This window comes from Mya arenaria, chromosome 9 (genome assembly GCF_026914265.1).
Source record: "Mya arenaria isolate MELC-2E11 chromosome 9, ASM2691426v1".
NCBI lineage: Eukaryota > Metazoa > Mollusca > Bivalvia > Myida > Myidae > Mya > Mya arenaria.
In genome coordinates this window covers 43099389-43127361 of record NC_069130.1, presented here as the reverse complement: position 1 = coordinate 43127361, position 27973 = coordinate 43099389, and the positions used below count along the sequence as shown (strand labels likewise).

Genomic DNA, 27973 nt, shown 5'->3' with positions numbered 1-27973 from the left:
ACCCCTTTGCGACAAAGGTGACTACCGGTTTATTTCCGCATTTAATTTCCTAGTTATCGATACGAGTGAAAGGAAGAGCATAATTGGCAAATATATTGATAGGTGAGTAAAACATGTTATGAACATCAGTTTATACATTTTTCTATAAATTTCTACCGTTTTTTGTAAATGTCAATAAAGTTTTTGACGTTTTAATATACCCAACTTTAGTACACATTTAAGTGGGTGGGGTAAAATAACAAATATAATGGTAAAGACATAGTAGTTCTCAAAGACTTCAAATACATATTGATTGTTATGAAGTATGCATTAAAGTGTGGTTTATTGAGTTTGTTATTAAATTAAATGAATGATATTTTTTACAATTAGTGTGAAATTGTTAAAATATGCAACTTTAAAGCAGTCAAGTAAATGAAGTAGCGAACGGGCCTTGCGCAGAGGATCCTCGCGGCCACAATTTTTAAATTATCTTCGTTATAAATTCAAATTTCTACGAAAATATCATTGCCTACTATTAAACACACATTTATTTATGTCATTATGCCGAAAAAAAATGTGCAGATACCATAATGCACTTACATGCATCGATTGTATCCATTTATTTGTAAATCTAGGACAAATCTGACAGGTTGTGTACATGTAGAAAATGGGGTAAAGGAATTCGAATGTTTTGGTCGTTAATAGGTTCGGTTAAATAACACTATTTTAAATGCAACCATTTCAATGCGCTGAACGCTAACGTGTTTGATGTATCGAGTTGGGAGAACATAGCTTATTCGCCTGGATGCATTACATGTTTTATGAAATATGTATTTGAATGTATCAATAAAGGTTATAAAGGGGGAAGTAGTCACAATTCAGTGAGTAAGCACATAGTTCACGTTCCACCGTGATACTGCGCATTTAGGGCTTCAACATTGTTTTCTACATACTACGTATCAAGTCAATACATATGTAAAAATTATTTAAAAATAACTTTTCTTTAATTTTAAGGTAGTTTTTTTAACGATATATGGATAAATTTGGCGGTGAATTGCCGGGAGACTAGACAGTGATTTTGTGTGTCTATGTGTTTACTTCTACAAGCTAATGAAATATTTCACACATACGCGCATTGTTTATAAATTTATGTACCGGTATGACTTATATAGGTACAAGATAATACATATAACTGTGCACATAAAACAACAACAACACAGTCATTCCTTGAATGATACATAGAGACAGTACAAAACATAAAACTGTATAGATATAATGACTTGACTACAAGAGAGGATTGTGCATTTCCGTCATTGACAATCACCATTAGCAGCAGAACAGCAGAAGCAGCAGCATAGGTTGCTACTTTACTATGTCTAGTATTATACAATATATTCAAACTTAATATAAGAAATGGATAACACGTTATGTGAAACATATCGGATAATCAATATGATTATGTGCAAATACGCAGTAAAAACTAATGACTTCAAAGAGAATACGCATGTTCCTTTTAACATGGTGAGTAGTTTTTGTCAATTTGTAATTAATTAATTTATTGATACTACTACTTCTACTACCACTACTACTACTACTAATAATAATGTACATATCTATTTGTAATGATAACCTGCTGGTCTTTGAGCTGAATGGCGGGATAATGTAGCACATGGATTTTCCATATCCATGCAGTTGGCAGCAAAGCAGTCGCATCTCTGTTTTCCAACAATGCCGTAGTATTATTTACTTGTTCGTTCTTAAGTTCAAAGTTAAACTTTTACCTAACGAAATTGTACAATATTTTAACAGTATCAGCAATCGCAAAGATAATGAAATATCATAAGTTGTCCACGAAAGGGCCCGGGATGATCAAAGCGGGAGCCGCGAACGGTTTCCATGGCAAATGGTGTAATGTTGTCAGTGTAATGTATTTAACAGACCCAAAACGGAATGGTTTAATATAGCTTTATTACATTCATACTCATACGCACATGATCTTGAATCCAATCGCGGGCTTATCATACAAACAGATTGGCCACTATAAATGGCCGAGTGGTACCGAGTGTTTAAAGAAGCAGCCGCTAAATAATGAACACTGGATAGTATCGCTTCACATGTATGCCAAAATTGTTTGATGCTGATACCTGCACCGATTGTTTTCATCTTGGTGATCACATTGAACATTATTTATTTTTTCATGTTCCTTTAAGATTTCTTAGAATCGGAATAATGCAAGAAATATATTGAATGGATAATATTTAAAAAATGCAGTGTGCTACGTGTTCGAAGATAATTTCTCCAAGAGCCAAAGGGTACAAAAGAACACTATTGGTGACGAAGAAAGGATCTGGTGATGACATTGAAGATGTTTTTGATATTTTGACTCCATCCACATCCGAACCGCTTCGATCAGTTTTTCTGTGACATGATATATGTGATATGCATTTTTTTGTATGTACGTTCTAATTGAGAGTTATCTTATATCTATATAAAACATCTGTCAAGTTATTCTTATAGTTGGAGTATACTAGTATATGGACTCCTTAAAAAGAAAGAGTTCAGATAGCATGCAAAGTTTTCTTGTACATCGTTATAATGTCGATGCTACTGCAGCTGCTGCTGCATGATGATGATGATGATGATGATGATGATGATGATGATGATGATGATGATTACAGCTAGGATGATGATAACATGATGATGATTATGACAGTGATGATGATGATTACATGATGATGATTATGAGAATGATGATAGCTTTACTGTGAGACTAATATTTATTGTTTATCTTCTGAAATTAATGTAATTTTCTATTTGACATTATACAAAAGACAAATTAGGTATCACCCTTATTTTGAACACAGGTTGTGTTGCTCTGCTCAATACATAGAAAAGCGAGGATAACAGTGACTGCGCGTTTGAGGGTTATCTATCATTGACGGATGGGTACAAATTTATTCGATAAAAATCAACATGTATACAAAATGGTGGGCTGCAACGATCATTTCATGACCCAGAGTATATTTATGTTAATATAACGACTCTAACGACAAATTTAATCCAGATAAGATCACTGTCAGGTACATTTGTAACAATTATATCATTATTATTCAACATTGATGCATAATATTACTATATATTCTTTCGCCCAGTGTTAAATGGTAGAGAGTTGTAGCGTTACAGGGATACACATGAAATGTCAAAATAATAAAAAAGTATCCCTGATCGCTCATTATTGTAGTGTGTGAATGAAAACTTTCCTTGACTGCAAGGACTAAAGAAATGCACACAAGTGACATAGATTTAAATGTTTGGTACAAAAAGTAGACGTTTAGAACATAAAATTATGACACAGGATGTGAAACAACACTTCATAGCCAATAACAAGAGATTTTTAAAAAAGAAGCAACTCTCGAACTCGCTTTTTCTCTATCATGGAGCGAGGGAATAATTAACAATACTGAACGGAGCCTGACCCCTGTAGAATATTTTTTCTATTTTCATTTTCTACTTTTAAACCCCACACATTTACAGGGAGACCAGGCTTCGTGCAGTTTGTTTCTATGTTGTTTTAATAACCAGCCATTGCATATTATCTATTTATCGTTCCTCCTGGGTGAGAATCCAATTTTTTATGTCAATAATGTTTATATCATTTTAAAATATAAATTAAAATTTTAACAGTGGCCTTGAAAAGGATTGTGTTCAATCTAATAATCAGTATAGTCTTTGTTTATGCCAACATTTAATTACCAACCGGAAACGGTTTTAATGTATCTTTTAAATTCCTCCTGGGGAAACAAACAATTCCTATTTTTTATTTCTTTTCAAGTTAAAAAAATCCTTGGCAAGCCCAACTCATATTGTAACACCACAGGATGAAATCTGATGCTGGGACTGGTTACATTCTCCATCCTGGTTTGCCTGGTCACACAGCGACATTAACTTTATTGTTAGTAAAATATTAATTTGTCATTTACCATCATGCCGTTCAATAAACCTGGGGCGGCCCCTGTGGTTGGTTTACACGAGGACTCTTAGATTCACTGTACTACATATCGGCACCCTATAAATACCCAAATTCCATTAAGCCCCTGTGTGCCAGCCCCATGGGTAGCCCCAGGTTTAATAAGTCCTAACAAAAAACTACAACAACAATTTCATTTTAAAATTTTCGAATTAGCTGGTTAATATAATGCCAAGGATACGTTCTATCTAAACATATATATGAAACATTTATTCTCATAGATTCTTTTACTATTCAGACCCTTTCTTTATATAAATGTAGGCTGAGCCTAAAATGTTTGTAATTTTTTATTTTTTATATTCATAGAGTATAATTCTTTCTAGTAGAATTTCTATTTATGTATTCATTCTATTTGAATTGTTCGATTTTAAAATGTATGCGATAGAATATGAAGATATTATTTTAATATTGACCTTCTTACCGTAGATTTTTACTTATTGTGTGAAATTTAACATATATACATATAGTCCATAGCACCCACGCTACAATCAATGAAGCAGAAACATGTTTTAAAAACTGTAGAATTAATGTAAAACGTTGTGTGCTTGCCGAATAGGTATAACCCGATGTCGAGGGTAAATAAGCTCCCCGGGATTATCAGTTTGATATGTTTATCGACGTTAGTGTTAAAAAATTACCAGAAACTATCTTTATCAGATTTCTTTTATATTTCTTAATCTGGCAATTATTACCTTATGGATCAATAGTTGGAACAATATCATTACCATTTTATGCAAGAAGTAATAAACTGTGAGTTTTATCACACCCATAATAAATGCTTTATGATGAAACATTCACAAAGGAAACACTAGAAGACTAATGAATAATATATATTGGTTATTTGGCATCATCTGTATTGCCCTATTAAGTAAAACTTGGAGCTGCTTTTATTATTGCCTGCCATTGACCTATGTACAATGTTGCAGGAGCTGATGTTGAGAATCCATCAGCTTGAGACTCATGTGAAGGTGCTTCAGAGGGCCAGCAAAGAAGAGAACCCTGTAGCTCCACCTATGCCCCGCATGGCTATGAAGAGGAAAAAGAAGTTTCGTCCCATTGACTTCAACAAGTACGTATATCATCTTTAATCATAATGACGTTGTATACATAAACACTTCCAGTTTGTTTATAGAAAAGTTCGGATTATTTAGCCTTATAACCATGTCATGTATGATTTTTAGCTCGACTATTCGAAGAATAAGAGAGCTATACTACTCACCCAAGCGTCGGCTTCGGCGTCACCCCTTGGTTAAGGTTTTGCGTTCAAGCACACATAGGTTAATATCTCAGCAACTACTTGAGGTATTGCATTGAGACTTTATACAATGGTACTCAACCATCCAATCTACATAAATAACAAAGTAAGATAACTCTAGTTTGCATTAAATTCAAATAATGGCCTCTTTTTTATTCGACATAGAAATTCTTGTTAAGATTTTGCATGTAACCACTTTTAAGTCAATACCTCATCGAATTCATCATGTATTGCATTGAAACTTTACACACAGGCTCCCAACCATTTAACCTTCTTATTTAATCAAGTTAGATAACTCTATCTTTCATATTATATAATTTTTGCCCCTTTATTATGCGACTTAGAAATTCTTGTTAAGGTCTTGCATGTTAGCACACATAGGATATTATCTCAGCAATTACTTGATGCATTGCATTGAAACTTTATACAATGGTATTCAACTGAATAACCAAGTTAGATAACTGTATTTTGCAAATAATGGGCCTTTATTATTACACTTAAAAATTCTGGTTAAAATTTTGCATGTAACCACATTTATGTTAATATCTCAGCACATCATGTCAATTGCATTGAAATCTAATCTAACAGTGATCCATGCATGTTTCGCCAAAACTTTTCAATCCTTACACTGAAAAGCGGCGGAATAGTCAAGCGCGCTGTGTGACAGCTCTTGTTATTTGTAAGAAAAGTTATGTTATTTATTGTTACGATTTCTTTCACAGGTACACCATGTAGCCCTGACGATCATGTACCTCGGCCATGACTACACAGGATATGCTGGCACAGAGGAAGTGGAACACACTAAGTGAACTGTTCCAGGCCCTTATAAAGTGCAAGCTTATTGAGTCCAAGTACTGGTATGCACATCTTTCAGTTACCCAGACAAAAGTTTGACTTTCTGAAGTTTGATAATGTATCAATATTTTTAGTGCTTGTTTTTGAGAGTACTCAATAACAATTGCCTTCAGCTTATATTCAAATGAAATTACCTAATAGTCTAACTAAGAATGTCAAAACAATAAATTAACAGATTTAGAATATAAACTTGCTGTTCAATCCAAGGGAGAAAACCACATATAAATAAAAACAACTGATACATTTTGAAATTTGTTTTTCTTCAGAAAGAATTTGACCAAATGCAACAATATATTAAGTTATTGACAGAGGTTAACAGAGTTTCAAAAGTGGCAATCAAAATACATTTCTTGTACATTCCAGGTTGTCTCTCTTGATGTACGCGGCAACTTGCTGTCGGGGGTCGGGGTGAAGGTGAGAGAAGGGATGACAGCGCATGAAAGACCTGGTAAGGAACTATATATACTGTACAGTACAGTCTGTTTTTCATACATAAATACATGAACACAATGCCTCTAGAATTTTAGCCAGGTTATATAAAGGGCAGGGAATTGCAGAAAATAAATAGGGTGCTTAGGGTGTTAAGAACACATTGTATCGGGCTATTAAAAACTTAATTATTATTTGATGTTTACTACTTCTGGTAAAAACATGAATGCAAAATCTTCTGCTGTGTTTTGTTTGTAACGAAGTATATATCCAAGACCATTAATGTTTTAGCTGAATACCAAATTATTGATACAGTTGTTGTACACTATTTTGCCTTTTTAGCCGGATTTTTCATCGAAAAATACGGGTTATAGAATGGCAAAAACCGGGCGGGCGGGTGTTAACAATTTTGCGTTAAAGTTTTCATTTTATGTAATAAAATCAAGAGTTTTATCCAATGGTAATCAAACTTCATACAATGGTAGATCATAATGAGAGGAAGAGCAGTGTACAATAACCATAATCTATTTTTACTTATTATTGAGTTATTGCCCCTTATTCCTTTTTTGTCCGGAGTATAACAGAACAGAACAGAACAGAACTCTACTCTTGCTTATTACTGAGTTATTGCCCCTTGTTACTTTTTATCCCCGCCTATGAAATAGGGAGGGGGATATTGAAATGGCGTTGTCCGTCCGTCCTTCGGTCCGTCTTTCCTTCCGTCCGTCCGTCACCTGCGTTTTCTCAGTAACTAGCCGGTAGAATTTCATGAAACTTAAAATAAATATGAACCACTCTACTGGAATGATGCCCGTCCAAAAAAAAATTTGATTGGTCAATTGTACTTGGAGTTATTGCCCTTGATTTTTTGAAAAACTCTCATTTACAGCCATTTCTCAGTAACTAGTCGGTAGAAATTCTTGAAACTTGAAATAAATATGAACCAACATACTGCGATGATGCCTGTTTATTTATATTTTGGATTGTGTAATTTCTATATGAGTTATTTGCCCTTGATTTATTAAAATATCCATGTTTGCAACTGGGCAAAACATGTGCCTTTGTGAAGTCAACTGAATGAATATGGTATCAAATCATTTACATTTATTATAACACTGTCTGATATATAATTATCCATGCATTTTAGCGCCACTTTAAGAAGAGTAAAGATATCTTTTGTATTTGTGTCACTGTTGTTTTAAGTAGCAAAACCTAGTATTCACATTTTTCCTGTGTTATTTAAGTAATAATAAATGACATCCCCTTAGTTTTGTAATATCGATTTTTAACCCATTCACGGCATACCTATGCTGTTGAAAATAGTGCAGTTCCTGATAAGACGCCCCTTTTAAAGGTGGCGTCTTATCTTATACTGTACTATTTTGCAATGATTGATGTTTCCGAGTAAGCAGTTTCGGAAAAGACAGTCTTATTTAATCATCCCTCTGATTTATTTCGTTAAAATTTTTTATCATAAAGTATTCCCGGTCGATATTTTATAATTTGGCTCGGAAAGGGATAAACCAATGTGCTCATCTTATTCTTTCTGAGATTTTTTTTAACCTTCAAGCACAAACAATCCATCAAGCACAAACAAGCCATCGTTGGCAGGTAATATCTTTTCACTGAAAATGCTTGTTTTATCCGGAGTATAACTTGAAAAGTATACAAGAACCATAACTCTATTTCAGCTGATTACAGAGTTACTGCCCTTTGTTACTTTTTTCTTGTCCGCAGCATAACTTAAAAACTATTGGATGGGATTTAATAAAACTTCATACAGTGATAGATCATAATGAGAGGGAGTGCAGTGTACAGGAACCGCAATTATATTTCAGCTTATTACATAGTTAGTGCCCTTTGTTACTTTTTCTTGTCCAGAGCATAACTTGAAAACTATTGGATGGAATTTAATAAAACTTCATACAGTGATAGATCATAATGAGAGGGAGTGCAGTGTACAGGAACCGCAATTCTATTTCAGCTAATTACAGAGTTACTGCCCTTTGTTTTTGTTTTTTTGTCCTGAGCATAACTTGAAAACTATTGGATGGAATTTAATAAAACTTCATACAGTGATAGATCATAATGATAGGAAGTGTAATGTACAGGAACCGCAATTCTTTTTCAGCCAATTACAGAGTTATTGGCCTTTGTTACCTTTTTCTTGTCTGGAGCATAACTTGAAAACTATTGGATGGAATTTAATAAAACTTCATACAGTGATAGATCATAATGAGAGGGAGTGCAGTGTACAGGAACCGCAATTCTATTTCAGCTAATTACAGAGTTACTGCCCTTTGTTTTTGTTTTTTTGTCCTGAGCATAACTTGAAAACTATTGGATGGAATTTAATAAAACTTCATACAGTGATAGATCATAATGATAGGAAGTGTAATGTACAGGAACCGCAATTCTTTTTCAGCCAATTACAGAGTTATTGGCCTTTTTTGTCCTGAGCATAACTTGAAAACTATTGGATGGAATTTAATAAAACTTCATACAGTGATAGATCATAATGAGAGGGAGTGCAGTGTACAGGAATTGCAATTCTATTTCAGCTAATTACAGAGTTACTGCCTTAGGAGAAAGAATTCCACGGCCATAAAAAAATCATTAATTTTTGTCAAATCTTTATGAAACTAGCTCAGAATATTTGTCTGCTTGTTGTCTTAAACATTTGTGAATATGGGTCACCTCATATCAAAAACTAGGTCACTAGGTCAAATCTTAGGAAATATTTTCCTGATGTCATAATTTTTTTTTTAAAAATCATGAAACTTTTCATAAAACTTTTATATTTTTTTTCTCCAGGATATCTTAGTCACATTTAAGTATAATAGATTTTCAAGAAACTTTTACATTTTTTTCTCCAGGATATCATAGTCACATTAAAGTATAATAGAATTTAAGCATAAATTACAGTTCTTTCCTGCAGGATATTGATTTTTTTTTTCAGTTTTCATGGCATTTGGTTACTTTACATACATGCTCAGTATAAATATGGGTCTTTTTGGTTAAAAATACTAGGTCACTAGCTCAAATCCTCGGTTTGCAAAATTGCATCGTCAAATAAAAATCCGGCTTTAATGCGGCGTTGCCGCATTGGCGTCTTGTTTAAGAGAATACGCCACATTTGATGATAGATTTTGCAATCGATTATCGACAATACCTGATCATTATTTTATCCTGATCAATAACACTTATGGCTTTAAGTTATGAGTTAGATGAAATCCATGCTCCGTTGGTGGAAACTGTATTGTATTTCTTTAAAAACTGTTTGCCAAAACCGTATAAGTGTGGACTTGTTGCAGACTCTTGTAAGACCCTTGACCTCCAATCTCTGGCTCATCACTGAAAATACTACCTGTATTTTGGTAGGTAAATACGAGGTCATATCATCTGCTTTACTCTGGCGCACTTTAAAAGCAGGGTTGCCCTTACGTGGGTTTCATTCTGCCTGTGCACTAAGCCCCACTACCTTACAAGCCTGATACCCTTACTTGGGTCAAAGACGATGGGGGCGTAAATAAACATCATACATTCCAATCTATAGAAGTTTTGCTATGTATACCAAGTTACACGAAAGTATTGTCACATAGCATTGGTGTCTTTGATGATGTGAAAAACTCTAACATTTTCCCTAAATTTGAAATTGTTACATATATTTAGATAACACATTCAAGACTGGCAAGGTCTGAGCAGTTGACATGTTTGTAGTACATTGATGAACGGGGAAAGAGGATTCCTACGGTATACCGTCAACCAATGGTATCATTTCAGGTTCAGCTGCAGGAGAAGAACGTACAAGTATTTCTTCCCTAAAGGAGACCTAAATATACTGGTAAGTAATAAACCTGGGGCGGTATTCATAAAACATCCCAAGTCATTTCTTAATTTGAGTCAATTTTCTAAAACGTTCATAGTCAAATTAGAATTCAGTGTTCTGTTAAATAAAAGTATGAATCTCGAATTAAAGCAATGAAAATGAAATATGTCAGATTGTATCAAGTTATTATATCATGATAAGTTTGATACTTCATTTAATAAAATAATGAGTATGGAGTTGACTTAAGATGATTTATGAAGATCAGCCCAGGACATTATATATAGTATATATGCATATACCATATAGTTTGTTGTGTCCTGACTGTATTTTTGTCATATTTTAAAATGACTTTGCACATGTGTTCGGAAGGTAAAGACGATGTGTTGATTGTTAGACCCGCATCCCTACCTCAAAGATAAAGCATGTCCGGTTAGCCATTGGTTAGTACACTCCCTTCTGACCTAGGCAATCTGGGTTGGTAAAACAGCATGTGAGTTTGATGTGTGGTTACCATGGTTACCAACCAAGAGGGTTTTTTCCAAGTACTCTGTTTTACCCCTCAACAAGACCACATACTCGCACAACCTTGTGCCAACAAGAGTGATTAATTTTATGTTGTAATAACTTGTAAGCTCTTGTTTAAGGCAAAAATGCTTAAAATATTTTTTGGGTAGCAAACTCCAAAGGAAACTAAGAAGATGCACTTCTACTCCCAAATAAGATGTACCATACTTAATTCAATTGTTTTAATTTACCAAAAAGGAAGAATATACATGTATACAACACCATGTTTCTTATGAAGGATAGCATGTTTAATTTGAAAGAAAGGTGCAGAAAACACTGTATATCTACCTTATGAAATGATAGTTGATCATTGTAAATCTATAGGACTCACCAGTCATTTAATATTTGTGTGTTTTCATCTTTTAAATACACAGTTACAATCTTGTTACCGGTAATATATTTTCCACAAATGCATTATATAGTAAGCAGCAAGGTTTATTACTCAAAATTTGTTTGTTATATATGTTTATGTATTGAATTTAAATACGAGTGTGACTTTATTTTTTTTTTGATTTTCATGAAATATTGATTTGGAGAAAAACATCATCTGAATTTCCTGATTTTATGATTTTTTTAATTCAACACAGCTCATGGAAGAAGCCGGCAAAAAATTGATTGGTGAATATGACTTCCGCAACTTCAGCAAGTTCAATGTTAAAGATGGCATTACCAACTATGTTCGAAAAATCATGGAGGTTGAAGTCAAGACTCTAGATGAGACCGATGACGGATTCACAATGTGCGAACTCACGATCGTCGGGAGGGCGTTCCTGTGGCATCAGATTCGCTGCATCTTCTCTGTGCTGTTCCTTGTTGGCAAAGGGAAAGAATCGGTTGAAGTATGTATTTGGTTTTTGTCTAGTTATCTCCCTTGCATTGTGTTTAGTTAATAGAAAACATCTTAAAATTTGCTAATTGATGCAAGCCCACAAAGTAAGGTCAATACAAGTAATTATGTCACCCCCTTTCATGGGGAGACATATTGTTGTGGCCCTGTCCGTCGGTCAGTCCGTCAGTCAGTCTGAACGTCACACTTCGTTTCTGCTCAATAATGATGGAATTTGGTATGCTAGTAGTTGGTCATGACTGGTATTGACTTTTGGTTTACTAGGTCAAATGTCAAGGTCACCATGACCTTGAGGTGAAGAATTGGTTTCCGCTCAAATACTTAAGACCCTTTGGGTCCAGGAACTTCATACTTGGAATGCCAGTTGTTCATGACTAGAAGAAGACCCCTATTGCAGGGATGATAAAATTTCGGATTAATCCGGAATTCCGGATTTAAGGCCCCACAGATCGATTTTAATATATATGTAAATCCGTTGAGATTTTTCTAGGGAGGGATGGGTATAGGGAGCGATTCGAGTTATGTTCGAACAATATGGGTACGAAAGGTGAGTTTTCCGGAAGTGTAAAGCCGGAAATTAACGAACCTATTTACATCTTGCCAATCGAGCTATATGATTGGTTAAGATAGCGTCAGGTGATTACGGAAATTTCCGATCGGACAATAAGAAACATGTATCCGGATGGTTCGTATCCGGATATGACAGACGACGAAGATTAATAAACGAGTATTGGAAAAAGACGACCACCACCAACTTCTAAAAACATCGATTCGTCGATTTAAAGGTATATTTGCTATTTAGTTTTAAGAGAAACTCCCGAAACGCTACTTTTAAAGTTAATAGAATGTGTTAAAACTGAGAATGGCTTTTTGCGCATGTAGCAATATTTCGGAAATCCCGATTCGAATTTTTTTGTAATAAACGATTTTTATTTTACAAATTTTATTTGGCAGATTGAAGTTTACGATGTAAACCGTTTCTTTATTGTTCTCATAATGTCTGAAGCATTGTTCTCAATAAGAAGGGGCTGTTGACCATAATGGAAGGTTTAGAAAATCACTATCCCCACCCCTGACACATTCAAGGTGGCTGTATCAACCATTAAGCATTAGATAAGCGAGCAGTGTTTTTATCCTTTTACCAGTTCACCAATCACTTTTTATCATGTTACTTAAATTTTGTTCTCTTTTATACCCTTTTCTGATGTGATTTGCCTCATCAGTGTTTTATTTTTTCACTAACAAGCCGGCGCGCACCGTTCATGTCAGTAACACTCGGAAGAGGGGTTGACATTAAACAGAGATAGATAGATAGATAAAATTGGGTGGTTTAAAATTTAATGAAAAAATGAATTAATATTTTGTAGAAGTAATATATATATTAAGTAAGAGCAATCAGTTTATTTTCTATTTGAGACAGTTCAACAAATCTTCTTGAGGACCCAGTTTGAGTGAGATTTAATTTCTATAGTTGTAATTTGTATTTCCAGGTATATTGATGGTTCCAAAAGTCAGGGATCAACAGACACCTCAGCCAGTGCATCCGGTTGTTCCTGTCAATGACCGACAATTCAATTCAGGGGCCATGATTCTTGGATTTATGGCTGATCATGACCTTCCATACTCCCTGGTACCACATGTTGTGAGTCTTACTTAAGACATTTGCCAAAGATACAAAAGCTCTCAGCGAATCAAAACTTCAAAGGTGTACAGCATCATATAAGATGACTTACGGAGAGGCAAGCCATTTCAATGATGAACTTGTGGAGGAGTTAAGTGATACTCTGATTTGTTTGAACTTAGATGAGTCAACAAACACATAAAATGAGAAAACTGTTGCAGCTATTTTTGTGCTATAGAGAAAGAAATAGTGTTGAGACATTTGTCCTCCTTAAAAATCACAAGGGCTGATTCTGAATCAATTTTCAAGGAATATGAAAGCCTGTTTGAGAGTCTTAAACTACCTTGGGACAATCTAGAGTGTGTGCTACTGGACACCTGTAACATCATGAGGAGAACAAATCTGGCTTGGAGTCCAGAATACGTCAACTTGTCCCTCACCTCATAGACATTGATGGTGACACAGCCCGCCATGTCCACAACGGTTACCCTGCCAAAGCATTTACAGTTCCATTTGGATATTACTTGGAATAATATATATAATAATAAATAATATTATATTCTCATCAAATGTGCAGATAATGGAATAAATACTCTTATGTCTGATATATAAAATTTGAATAAATAACACCTTACAATAAACATTTGCAAGCTTGATATTTGATATGTTATTCATTATTATTTATCAAACATCCCACAGTATAGACTATTCATGCACAGGCATTTGATCATAGCCATTTGAGTTTTATGGGAAGTGGACAACTGAACCAAAATGTAAGGTTCATGTCTTATGCCTGTGAAGATTCCTGATAATTGTTCTGATTGCGGCAGTCTCCTGTTGGACATAATTATATCTACCAAACCGAACGGTGTACTCCTTTAACACTATTCTAAGGCAAAAAAGGGTATTAGAAACCCTGAAATACTGAAAGCTTCGGTGGGCTTCGCCCCCCTTGTCCCCCCACAGGGCTTTGCCCTGGACCCATCGGGGGCCTTTAGCGGCCCACTGAACTCCAAGCAGACATTTTCAGGATTGGCAACTTGGCCTTGTTATCATCCCTGCTATTGATTTTGAGATCAAAAGGTCAAAGGTCAAGGTTACCTTCAGGTAAAAAACAAAATGTTGGCAATGACCTTAAGTTAAAAATGGTTTCTGCTCAATAACTTTAGAACGCTTTTTCCCAGAAACTTAATACTTGGTATACTAGTTAGTATGTGGTAGTATGTGAGTCTGTCTGTCCGTGCGTCTGTAGACAATTTCTTGTTAACGCGATACAGTCTTCAGTTTTGATTGTATCTGGATGAAAATTGTACAGTATTTAGATATCAATAAGAGCTCGGTTCCTTACCAGCCATATCCGCCCTTGCATGCCTAGATTATGGGCCTTGAAAGTTTTAAAGAAATTCTACTTTTAGTTAACCTATTTTTAGCCAGGTCTGCATGAGTGAATTCTATTTTTAGCCAAGTTTACATGTTCTTTACTGGTTCACAGGTTTGGTATACTTAAATTTGGAATGTTTTAAAATCTTTTTGTCGGAACCAGCTTTGCAAACCCTTGCTATTTTGATTATGGCATCACAAGGCTCAAAATATGCCTCTGGGGCCAAAGCTGGCCCCACCCCCTTATGACCTTCTTTTTTATTCTTAAAGCTTCAGCAATGATATTTAGACCATGTCTAATGCAAATTAGCATCAATGTTGTCCTCTGATGCCCTTGACTTTGACCTTTTGACCAACTTTTTTTAATTTTAGAACTACAGAAATTTTTACCATGAGTACAGTTTTGAAAGCATTTTTTTGTCAGATGACCTTTACTTGGCACATATTAAAATAGTTCATGCAACTAATCTGCTTACAACACTTTCTGGGCTCAGATGTTGAACGTGCAACGTTTTCAGGTAACCCAAACACAAAACGTGAACTATAATTATGTCTGTTGCCTTTTACCCATGGGGATACATACATGCTCTGAATAAAAATGACCACAAAAGCCATGCCAGTAGAGCATAGGCCCTTATGGGCCTCTTGTTTTTATATCCTCAACTTTACATTCATTTTATATATTGGCTTATTTTCAATATACTCAAGTATGTATCAAAATAACAAAATATGACTAAGATATTTTCAATTTACGACTTAAATTGACTTAGATTTTTCATTGGACAGGTTCCAGGACTGCCAAAACCAAGTTAATGGGAACTCCTAGTGGCATATTATTTTCATATTTCAAATTGTTTATGTTAAGTTGCAGTCGATCAAACAAATCAAGCAAGCATTTGCAATGGTCAATTTAAAGAAATGAGATAGCACAATAGCCCTGTTGTTGGTTCTTGAAAACATTTGGAGGATTGTTCAGATTGTTGTGAAAGTTAACAATGTGACTAACGATATTGTTGTTATCTTGTAGACATAAAAAGTTGATGATATCCTCATATGTATTTGAATAAGACAGGTACTGTTAAAACAGCATTTGTTACAAATACTGCAGATCACAAGTGAATTCATTAATCTTCTAGAGAAGTTAAGACTTAAAAGTTAACACTTCTATAATTAATACTTGCTTACTTTAACAAATTTCTAAATAATCGGCCCAGTATTTTCAAAACAGTATTAAGACTTTCCCCATTCATGTTTCAGAATGCCATGAAGACAACCTCACCTCCCTCCAGCAGCTTTGGGCTGAGCATTCCGTCAAGTAAGCAAGGAGTTTGACTTGCCTTATTAGAATTTGTTTTTCACTGGCGTTTGTGCTGGTTCTAAAGCATGTAAAGTGGTGTTTAAATGATTGACAGCGGTCAATTGATTTATTTTCAACTTTATTTATTTTAATCTTTATTTTTTACAACAGTGAAGAAAGTAATATTAAATTAAGCTTAGTCACACAGTCACACTCATGTCATGTTGCGCGAGAGTGTGGTCTTATGCTGTGGGGGAAATAGGAGAACTCAGAAAAAATTTACTTATCCATCTTGCTGACAACCCCTGGCTGATCAAACTTTTATTGATAACATCTCTTCTTATTTTTTCACAGAGCAACAATGGTGAAGAGCATGCTGAATGACCTCGAGAAAGCTAAAGTGGAAACAGGTACGGAGGTGTTCTGGTTATATTTATTTTCACACAACTTTTGGGATAGCTGAAAGCTGATGTGAGTTGCTGATGTAAATCACTCTCGAGTCAGTTGCCTGAGCAGAAACCAGTACTGTGTCCTTTCTAAGATGCCATTAGAATGTTCCCATGGTTTGTAAACCTGAGACCTGTTGGGTTACGGGCAGACACCTAAACCACTAGACCACTCACACCCTTAAAAAGGGCCCCTAGGTTTGGAGAGATGTTTTATGCAATCTTAAGCTTGGTTGTTGTTCAATAGAAATTGCACTGCCATTCACTAATGTTGTCCTTACTGTAGGTCTACAATACCCTATATACCAGAAACCATTCAGAATATTTACATTAAACTTGGTTAGTAATTGACAAAGCCTGTTCTAGGGATGCACAACATTATTGATACCTAGTTCTGCAATTTATGGATTATCGAAACAGAAAGTGAAATAATAATGATATGAACAGGGAAACCTAATTAGTAACCATACATTACCTATTTTTATTTCAACGATATATTGAGATATGCTTATGAAATATTGTTCTAGATCTCGATGCTTTGCCAATAATAACCGTCCCCAGCAAGTGCCAATACACATATATATAGCCCTGGATTAATTACTATACATTATTTATTTTTATTTCAACGATATATTGAGATATGCTTATGAAATATTGTTCTAGATCTCGATGCTTTGCCAATAATACCCGTCCCCAGCAAGTGCCAATACACATATATATAGCCCTGGATCAAATCAAGAAAAACGGACAAGTCTTGGCATATTTATGTATTCCTCCTGTTTATGAACCCTATTATAAATATTCAGATATTTGACACTTATCTATGTAGTTAAAGTTGTAGTTTTACTTCTGACAAAAAACAAAATTCAAATAATGAGTTTTAAATTATGAAAGCCTTTTTGATGAGTAAGTTTTCAAACATTCTCAGGTTTATTATAAACAAAAAGTCTCATCAAGATGGTATGATTCACTTTACATGTATTGTAAGTTACAGTTGATGTATCGGACTCTCAAATATTTGTGAGACAATATTCGGGTGATAAATGAACCAGTAAATGTGCTTCTTATTCTTTTATCTACTGTAAATTGGATTTGAACTCATCTTTCTGTCATTTTTTCAGACTGTGACATTGCGCCCTGGTGTGATCTGAGTCCCCCTTTACTGATGCAGACTGAATGGCTCGTAGAAGACAGGAATCCTAAGGTGCTGATGGAGAGACAGGGAGGCTGTAAGTAGTCCGTACAACAGGGTTGATCAAGTTCAGGAGTAATCTGAATATATGATCAATTATGACCAAATACAATTAATTGTCACCAATTTCAGGCTCAACCAATCAATTTTTTATTATAATTTCTGATTATAATTGATCATCGGAACATCGCTGAAAATAATGAGTAGTTTGAGACTACAATAAGTATATAGACGTCACTTTGGCAGTCTGTCAACCTTCTCTATCTGTAGGTTAATATCATTTTAAGACTTAAACTTCTTCCTTATCTACAGTTTTTCATGGAACGACTTCACAATTGGTAGAAACCACACCCATGATGAAAAGTAGTTCCTGACAAAGTTTTTTTGACTTTGATTAAGTCCGCTTTATAGTGTAATTGCCCTTGGAATCATCATATATCACCTATTACTTATTGTAAAACGATTGATGTTTATTAATCACAAACTTGAAGAATATTCATTTGCCCAGACTTGTATTTGTATTCAGATGACCTACCATTGCAGGAGTCCAAATGACATATAGGCGCACAATATAGGTTGATGCCAATTTTTATTACAGTGACCCTTGACGAGATGATAGCATCACACGAGTCAAAAAAACAGCGATGGAGAGAAAATGCTGAAATTGAAGCGCAGGACGATAACAGTGAAGAGGAGATGACGTCACGGAAACGTCAACGGCTTGAAATTGATAAGCCTAGCCACATAGATGATAAGCCATTTAGAACATTAGATAAACCCAAGTCCGGAGAGAATAAGGATCCTCACATAATTTATGGAGAAAACAATAAAGAAGATGATGACACTGTAAGGAACATTGATGGAGAAACTACTAGTATGCAGGCTGATCAAGATATATGCGGTTCTAAAACCTCTCTTAAAGATAATGGGGAGGAAAACTTTCCTTTGATAATTGTCATGAGAAATTCTCAGTCCAAGGCCCAATGATTAATTTGAAAAATAAGACGTTAATCAGGATTTTGTTGTAGAATACATTGAAATTTATTTGCAAGGATTAATGCTATTGAGAATTTTGAAACATGGATATAATGGAATCGTGTTGAAATACAAACTGATTAAGAAAAGTTATTTCATTTTTAAATTTACTGTACATCAGGTTACGATACTGACCAATTTGACGGAGAATATCTCACGACAAACACAGAGGTTAATAATGACACATATTACTCGATGATTTATACTGCAATAAGACATGGACTCAAGCTGCTCAAGGTAAAGGAAAGGCAAAGTGTTAGAGAAGAACCTGGATGAAGACTTTTACCAGTTGTATGGTAGAAGGGTGATATTTGGTGATCATTACTTTAATGTCAAGGCAAGTTGTTGGAATTAGAGAGGAGAGCGTAGTGGAGAAGGTCAAGGTTAATGGTGTTTATGACACTGAGGTCAATGTATAGAGAAAGGGACATTGAAAAGGTCATGGCCTTAGATGAAAAACAAGGTCAATGTTGTTCATCACTGTAAGGTCAAGGTCTGTTATTCAAGTCAGAGTGGAGAGAAGGTCATGGCTTCAGTGAAAAAAAAAACAAGATCAAGGGTTTTTATTACGCTTAAGGTCAAGGCTAGAATTTCATGTTAGAGAGGAGAGAATAGTTGAAAAGGTCAAGGCTGTGGAAAAAAGAAACCAAACAAACAAGGTTTTTATCAGTGGAGGTGTATATAATGGGTGCTATATGTTTGATGTTCATTACCCTATGTGTGTACGGTCAAGGCCAGTAGTTTGCTTTTAACCATGTGAGCCACTGCAGTTGGACCAAAATCAAATGAATTGAACTGATATTCATCATTAATCTGTCACATAGAATTGAGTAAAGCATGTTTACCTTGTTTTCTTGTACTCTAGATATCTGGAGTTATTGAGCATATGTCAGGCTTTTTTGTGTTTGTGGTAATTTTGACCACTATTTTGGTTAAGTGCTTTCTGTGTGTATTGGTTGCTGTTGATTGCCTTATTCTAGAGAGGCACTTTTTTTCAGATTTGTTAGTTCTGGTCAATTCTACAAGGCCATTATTTAAATTTTCGAAAGCACTGATAAATTGATTAATTCGCTAGGTTTTATATTTGTGGTTTGCTGTTGCATGAAAACTAAACCCTCCCAAAATGCAACATCATTGAGGGTTGCTTGCAGAAAAAGAAATAAATCCGTTTGGTCTGCTGGAACTTACAACAGCCGTGCTGGAGGTCTTCAATATGTTTTTTTTTATCATGATCATGAACTTTGTAATTTATTTTTTTTTGAAATATGTAAAATGTGTGTTTACACATCGTCTTCTGTTTTATTGGTTTGTTAACTTAATTTATATTTTATGTTATGTTGCCATGGTAATGGGACCATTGTTTACATTGTATACTTCCATTGTTGTTGAAAAAGCATTACAGAGGTGATGTTGTTATTTGTTAATTATCCAAATTTTAAGATGTTGACTCAGAAAATGCACATTATAAGGAATTTACCAAAAAAAACATTATCGTCAAATAAATGAAGACTTGGGAGGAAGATATAGGGATGGTTGCGTTTGTGGAAACAAACATTATTAGAATAAATTAAGCCTCAAAAGGAAGACTTGTTTATAAATTAACATCGAGATAACTTCTTTTTAAATTTATATTGATGAACCATTATATTATTTTTGATGGATTGCATTTTTGAATATCACCATAATAATGCTAAATGATAAAGTATAATAAAAGGAGATATCATAAGAAAACATTAAAAAGAGACAACAAAGCAATTGTATTAATTAGTTTCTGAAATATTATAATGTTTACACAAATGTTTATACAAAAAGTTTTCGATGAAAACATAAAATTTCTTTAACATAACATTTTGTAAGTTTAAACTACATGTAACCTTTTGTTGCATTTATGTTGGATGGATTACCTTAATAAACTTTGTATGTAACATCTTGTTGATTACTGAATCTATATTATACGTTTTGAAACAGATTTTAAGGTAACATGTGCCAAACATCACAGATATCCTTGTATGCATGATACTATTGCTTTGAGAAATCATTAAATTCAAACATTGCGGAATGTTGTTACAATTTATAAAATTCAGCAATCTACACTTTTCCAAAAAGTTCAACCTTATGTCATGGACAAAGGTTGACCGGCTTAGTGTTTGAGATTATATTTTGTCTATTTGCCAAGCCGCTGGTTAAACCTACTGATTCACATGATTTAAATCAATAATAATCAAACTAAATGTATGGCAGATTTGAGGAATAATATCATCCCATTGGACAAAATATAATTTCAAACACTAATTGTTTATTGTTACTTTAACATCAGTTATAAATAGATATTATATGCTGTGCGATGTGAAACTTACGGTATTTACTCAATGTGCTTTTTTTAGAGAGGTACTTTTATATGATGTTTTAGATATTTGTAGAAGTATTTTATGGATAAAAATTAACTCACAGAATTGTTGTTTGAGATTTTTCAGAAATTACCATATTCAATTATTGGTATTTATAGTCTAGTCATATAGTTTACTGTCTGTATTGTTTGATTGTTGGATATGGTGTTATGTACATATTTACATGTTTTAATATTTTAAAAAGATTGTCAAACAGAAAAGCAAAGTTATTTAGTAGAAATGTTACAGTTTCAATAAGATGTTTAAAATATATAAGTCTGGTGAAGTGTGTTTTTTACAGAGTTTTAAAATTTATCCTAGCACTGTTAACTGTATTGATTGATATTTTTAGGATTTAAAACATTCTGGTCCGTTTCCTTGGATACGTCTTGTGTTTGTCAGTAACCGATTTGATATTGAATAAAACATCAAAATATTTGTAGAGTTGAGTTTATAATTGCATGCATTTGTGGATAAGTGAAGTTCACATGTTACTTATCCAACGATACATAACATTAATCCTTATAATGAAGAAGAAGGATCTATATTTCGGGAACATGTACATTGTAAATCACTGGTTGGTGATTAAGAAACAGAATCTATAACTCTAGAACATGTACATTGTATATCACTGGTTGGTGATTAAGAAACAGACTCTATAACTCTAAAACATGTACATTGTATATCACTGGTTGGTGATTAAGAAACAGAATCTATAACTCTAGAACATGTACATTGTATATCACTGGTTGGTGATTAAGAAACAGAATCTATAACTCTAGAACATGTACATTGTATATCACTGGTTGGTGATTAAGAAGCAGATTCTATAACTCTAGAACATGTACATTGTATATCACTGGTTGATGATTAAGAAGCAGATTCTATAACTCTAGAACATGTACATTGTATATCACTGGTTGGTGATTAAGAAGCAGATTCTATAACTCTAGAACATGTACATTGTATATCACTGGTTGGTGATAAAGAAACAGATTCTATAACTCTAGAACATGTACATTGTATATCCCTGGTTGGTGATTAAGAAGCAGATTCTATAACTCTAGAACATGTACAGTGTATATCACTGGTTGATGATTAAGAAACAGATTCTATAACTCTAGAACATGTACATTGTATATCACTGGTTGGTGATTAAGAAGCAGATTCTATAACTCTACAACATGTACAGTGTATATCACTGGTTGGTGATTAAGAAACAGATTCTATAACTCTAGAACATGTACATTGTATATCACTGGTTGGTGATTAAGAAGCAGATTCTATAACTCTAGAACATGTACATTGTATAATATCACTGGTTGGTGATTAAGAAACAGATTCTATAACTCTAGAACATGTACAGTGTATATCACTGGTTGATGATTAAGAAACAGATTCTATAACTCTAGAACATGTACATTATATATCACTGGTTGATGATTAAGAAACAGATCCTATAACTCTAGAACATGTACATTGTATATCACTGGTTGGTGATTAAGAAACAGATTCTATAACTCTAGAACATGTACATTGTATATCACTGGTTGATGATTAAGAAACAGATTCTATAACTCTAGAACATGTACAGTGTATATCACTGGTTGATGATTAAGAAACAGATTCTATAAGTCTAGAACATGTACATTGTATATCACTGGTTGATGATTAAGAAACAGATTCTATAACTCTAGAAAATGTACATTATATATCACTGGTTGATGATTAAGAAACAAATTCTATAACTCTAGAACATGTACAGTGTATATCACTGGTTGATGATTAAGAAACAGATTCTATAACTCTAGAACATGTACATTGTATATCACTGGTTGATGATTAAGAAACAGATTCTATAACTCTAGAACATGTACAGTGTATATCACTGGTTGATGATTAAGAAACAGATTCTATAACTCTAGAACATGTACAGTGTATATCACTGGTTGAACACTGAAAACAGAATGTATAATTCTGGAACATGCACATTGAAAGGGGTACATTGGAGTCACCCTGTGGTCGGTTGACCGGTGGGTCGGTCCGAGGCAAACTTATGGATGGAATTTAAATAAATTTCATACAATGATAGAACATACTGAAAGGAAGTGCAGTGTGCAAGAACCATAGCTCTATTTTAGAGCTCCGTTGTATTACAGAGTTGTTACCCTTAGTTACTTTTTCTTGCGTTTCAACTGTTGCAATTGAGTAATTTTACTAAGATTTATGAACGAACACCAAAAGCCAATTGGCAGGTGCTCATTTGAACAGATATCTGTCAATTCAAGCCCAAAATAGCTCAATTTCCAATAGCGTTACTGAAACTTTTCGGCTAGTTAGTTTAAATTTCACCATTTGCAGTCCGGTCATGCCAAAATATAAATAATTAACATTGACTTACAATCGAAACATTAAAGGGACTAGACACCGAATGGTCCCAAAATCGGCAAATACAGTATTTCCTCAAAACATGTCTAGAATTATCATTACAAACTATTATGAAACTTATGGTACATCATTTAACGTGATAGAAATCGTCGGTATATGTACATGTTTTGCCAGATGGGTTTATGACCTTCTTGAAAATAAATGTTCTGTTCTGTTCTATGTTTCTGTTCGTTGCTGTCTCTACTAAGTTTACCCGTTTAAAAATTGCGCATGATGGTTTCCCAGTTTATAGTGCGTTAATTTAGCATGTGAAAGTCACGTGATTAGTACAGATACATATACCGACGCTTATGGAAGGGTATTTAAGTAAAAAATCAATTCATATAAATGAATTATTCTTGTATGTAAATTACATTAATATTATGGTAAATTTATATTCTATCATTACTGCTAACATGCGCATTCATACTATTGTTACGCACATTTAGAGATGTTACTACATCTTAGTTACAAATAGCTGCCATATATGATATTCATATAAATGTATTATTCTTGTATGTAAATTACATTGATATTATGGTAAATCTTTGTTCTATCATTACTGCTTACATGTGCATTCATACAAATGTTACGCACATTTAGAGATTTTACTACTTCTTAATTCCAAATTGCTGCCATATATTAGAAACTTGTTAATTTTAGATTTTATCTACAGACTGACAAATGTCTGCTGACTACTGCCTAATAACTGCTTGCGTGAATCTGAACGAATAGTTTATTTATAATTCAAATTAATAAGTTAAGGTTATGCTAAGCGAAAACATCCAGTACTATAACACAGCCAGCAAGCAGTAGACAACAAGCATTTGTATAAATCCGTGACGAAGCTAAATTCATATAAAGCTGGGGACCATTATCTGGCCAGTGCTATCCGACATCCAGTATATGTAGTTTGGGCGGAGCTATGAATATTAAAATTTTATTGTGAAAAAGCGATGCCGTACTGTATTGTGGTTAGGTTATTCTCAACTATAAAACTACGTAGCAAATGTCTACTCAACTTTTGCCATAGTTACTGTTCTTGGCCTGATGTTAGAAAGTGTTATTAATCATGTTCTTTATTGATTGAAATTGTAAATAAACTGATCTCGATCGGAAAAAACACTTTTATAATGGGTGTTCCATATTTAGGTACTGTACCAATTTAGATACGGCCCCTTGTGCGTACATATAGGCCTTATTAGAATATAACCATATAGACGTATAGCTAAACGTAGAAAGTCCATTTACGTTGTATTTCGCAACCCGTAACATCTTTATTTAAAAAAATGCATTCTATGTAAAATAACAAAATGTCACCGTGATTTTTTGTCAATACTGTAGAAAAACAATATTCGTCTATCCCTATATAGTGTCGTATAGAAGGACAACCATTACAAGTTACAACAACCGGTAGAAGAAGGTCAATATAGGCTCAGCTCAAACCTATAGTGTCTCCTAAGGTAACAATCAGCAGGTCGAGGTTTTTTATATTCAGCTCAGGCCTAATATGTCCAAGTGTTTTCTCTTAAGTCGATAACCATTAGACTGAGGTCACTATAACTATGTTCAGCGCAGGCCTTAAATGTCCCTCAAAAAGTCTCTTAAAGCGACAATCAGTGTGCGGAGGTCACTATATGTTCAGCTCAGGCTTTGTTCCCCATGTTTGTGTCTCCTTAGGTGACAACCAGTAGGCGGAGGTCATTTAATATACAATTCAAGACTATAATATCCCTAAAATGTAGGTCCGTAAAAAGACAACCAGTAGACTGAGTACATTATGTGTGTGTTCAGTTCAAGACTATAACGTCCGTATGATGTATTTTATAAGGCAACAACCAGTAGGCGGAGGTCACTATTTATATATCTAAGGCGATAACCAGTAAACGGAGGTCATTATGAGTTCCGTTCAAGACTAGAACGTCCGTATAAGGGTCCGCCAAGGCGATAACCAGAAGTCGGATGTCATTATGTGTTCAGTTCAAGACTATATAACGTCCGTATTAGGGTCTTTCAAGGCAACAACCAGTAAACGGAGGTAACATTATGTTCAGCTGAATTCTAGTATGTCCCTGTGTCTTTTATGGCGACAACCAGTAGACGGAGGTTATTATGTGTTCAGCTCAAGACAAGAAAGTTCGTATAAGGATCTTCCAATTTGACGACCAGTAGACGGAGGACAATAAATATACAGTTCAAGACTAGAATGCCACTTTAATGCATTGTAGAAGGCGACAACCAGTAGACGGAGGTTATTATGTGTTCAGCTCAAGACAAGAATGTTCGTATAAGGATCTTCCAATTTGACGACCAGTAGACGGAGGACAATAAATATACAGTTCAAGACTAGAATGCCCCTTTAATGCATTGTAGAAGGCGACGGCCAGTAGACAGTAACTATATGTTCAGCCGATGTCTAGTATGTGCCTATTTTGGCGACAACCGTTTTACGGAGGTCATTAAATATACAGTTGAAGTCTAGAATGTCCATATTATGTATTGTTTAAGGCGATAACTAGTAAACGGAGGCCGTTAGATATACAGTTTTAGACTATAATATCCATTTAATATATTGTATAAGGCGACAACCAGAAGGCGAAGATCACTTTTTGTTCGGCCGAGGGATAGTATGTCATTATTATGTGTCTATTGGGGTGGCAACCAGTAGACGGAGGTCAATGTTCAGCTGAGGTCTCGTATGTCCTTATTATGAGCCTATTAGGACGACAACCAGTAGGCGGAGGTCATTTTTCAGCTGAGGTCTCGTATGTCCATATTATGAGCCTATTAGGACGACAACCAGTAGGCGGATGACATTGTTCAGCTGAGGTCTCGTATGTCCATATTATGAGCATATTAGGAAGACAACCAGTAAGCGGAGGTCATTGTTCAGCTGAGGTCTCGTATGTCCATATTATGTGCCTATTAGGAAGACAACCAGCAGGCGGTCATTGTTCAGCTGAGGTCTCGTATGTCCATATTATGTGCCTATTAGGACGACAACCAGAAGGCGGAGGTCATTGTCCTCTATACCTATAAGAAAGACAACCAGTAGGCGGAGGTCATTGTTCAGCTGAGGTCTCGTATGTCCTTATTATGTGCCTATTAGGGCGACAACCAGTAGGCGGAGGTCATTGTTCAGCTGAGGTCTCGTATGTCCATATTATGTGCCTATTAGGACGACAACCAGTAGGCGGTCATTGTTCAGCTGAGGTCTCGTATGTCCATATAATGAGCCTATTGGGATGACAACCAGTAGGCGGAGGTCATTGTTCAGCTGAGGGCTCTAATGTCCATATTATGAGCCTATTAGGAAGACAACCAGTAAGGGGAGGTCATTGTTCAGCTGAGGTCTCGTATGTCCATATTATGAGCCCATTAGGACGACAACCAGTAGGCGGAGGTCAGTGTTCAGCTGAGGTCTCGTATGTCTATATAATGAGCCTATTAGAAAGACAAACAGAAGGCGGAGGTCATTGTTCAGCTGAGGTCTCGTATGCCCATATAATGAGCCTGTTAGGAAGACAACCAAAAGGCGGAGGTCATTGTTTAGCTGAAGTCTCGTATGTCCATATTATGAGCCTATTAGGACAAAAACCAGTAGGCGGAGGTCATTGTGAAATTAGTTAAAGACTATAGCTTCCGTATTAGAGTCTTCCCATGCGACATTATATTTACAGTTTAAGCCTGGAATGTCTCTTTAATGTATTGTGCAAGGCGACAACCAATTGGCGGATGTCACAATATGTTCAGCTGAGGTCTGGTATGTCATTATAAAAGTATGTCTCCTATGGCTTCAACCTGCAGGTGGATGTCACTTTATGATCAGCTCACGTCTAGTATTTCCCTTTAATGTACCTATGCCTATTAGGGGGACACAGTAGACGGATGTTATTATTTGTTCAGTTCGAGACTAGATCGTCCGCATTAATTTCTTCTCAGGAGAGAGCCAGAAGACTGAGGTCATTACATATACAAAGACTAGAATGTCTCTATTATGCTTTCAATAAGGCGACAAGCAGTAGGCAGGTCTAGATAGGCTCATCTTTGACTCGATAGTTAAGGTAGTTAAGAGGTTTACCGAGGACATTTGTTCTTACAATGTGGTAATTGAGTGTGGTGTCAATAAATGTATGGCATTATTCTATTAACATTTTGTCCGTCTGTCCATCAGCAACTGTAGTATTACCATCACTTCATACCCCTTAAAAGGGCCTTATCATTTTTGTTTAAAATGATGCTGTTCATGGGTCCGTACTTATACGTTTTTAATGTGGTGAAATGGTGTACACCTTAACTCCAAGTAGGGAGGCTAAATGTTTCCCTAATATTGCTCTTTTTGGTGACAACCAAGAAGCAATCATGAACCTTAAATCTTATGCAAATGGCCAAGTGATGAAATA

The 27973-nt window shown here is 34.9% G+C and overlaps 1 long non-coding RNA gene across 4 annotated transcripts; it reads left to right on the top strand.

The window, feature by feature from the left end:
* The first annotated feature begins 6 nt into the window (after window positions 1-6).
* Window positions 7-21581, top strand: LOC128246648 (uncharacterized). 4 transcript variants are annotated; one of them, XR_008263308.1, is made up of 11 exons: window positions 2979-3059; window positions 3812-3931; window positions 4933-5075; window positions 5984-6118; window positions 6480-6564; window positions 10329-10389; window positions 11526-11777; window positions 16044-16101; window positions 16438-16493; window positions 17651-17758; window positions 18320-21581. It is a non-coding gene; the product is annotated as an uncharacterized LOC128246648 (long non-coding RNA). The 4 variants fall into 4 exon arrangements; XR_008263311.1 differs by having other exon boundaries at window positions 4933-5079; XR_008263309.1 differs by lacking the exons at window positions 2979-3059; window positions 3812-3931 and adding an exon at window positions 7-102.
* Window positions 21582-27973: the final 6392 nt, after the last annotated feature.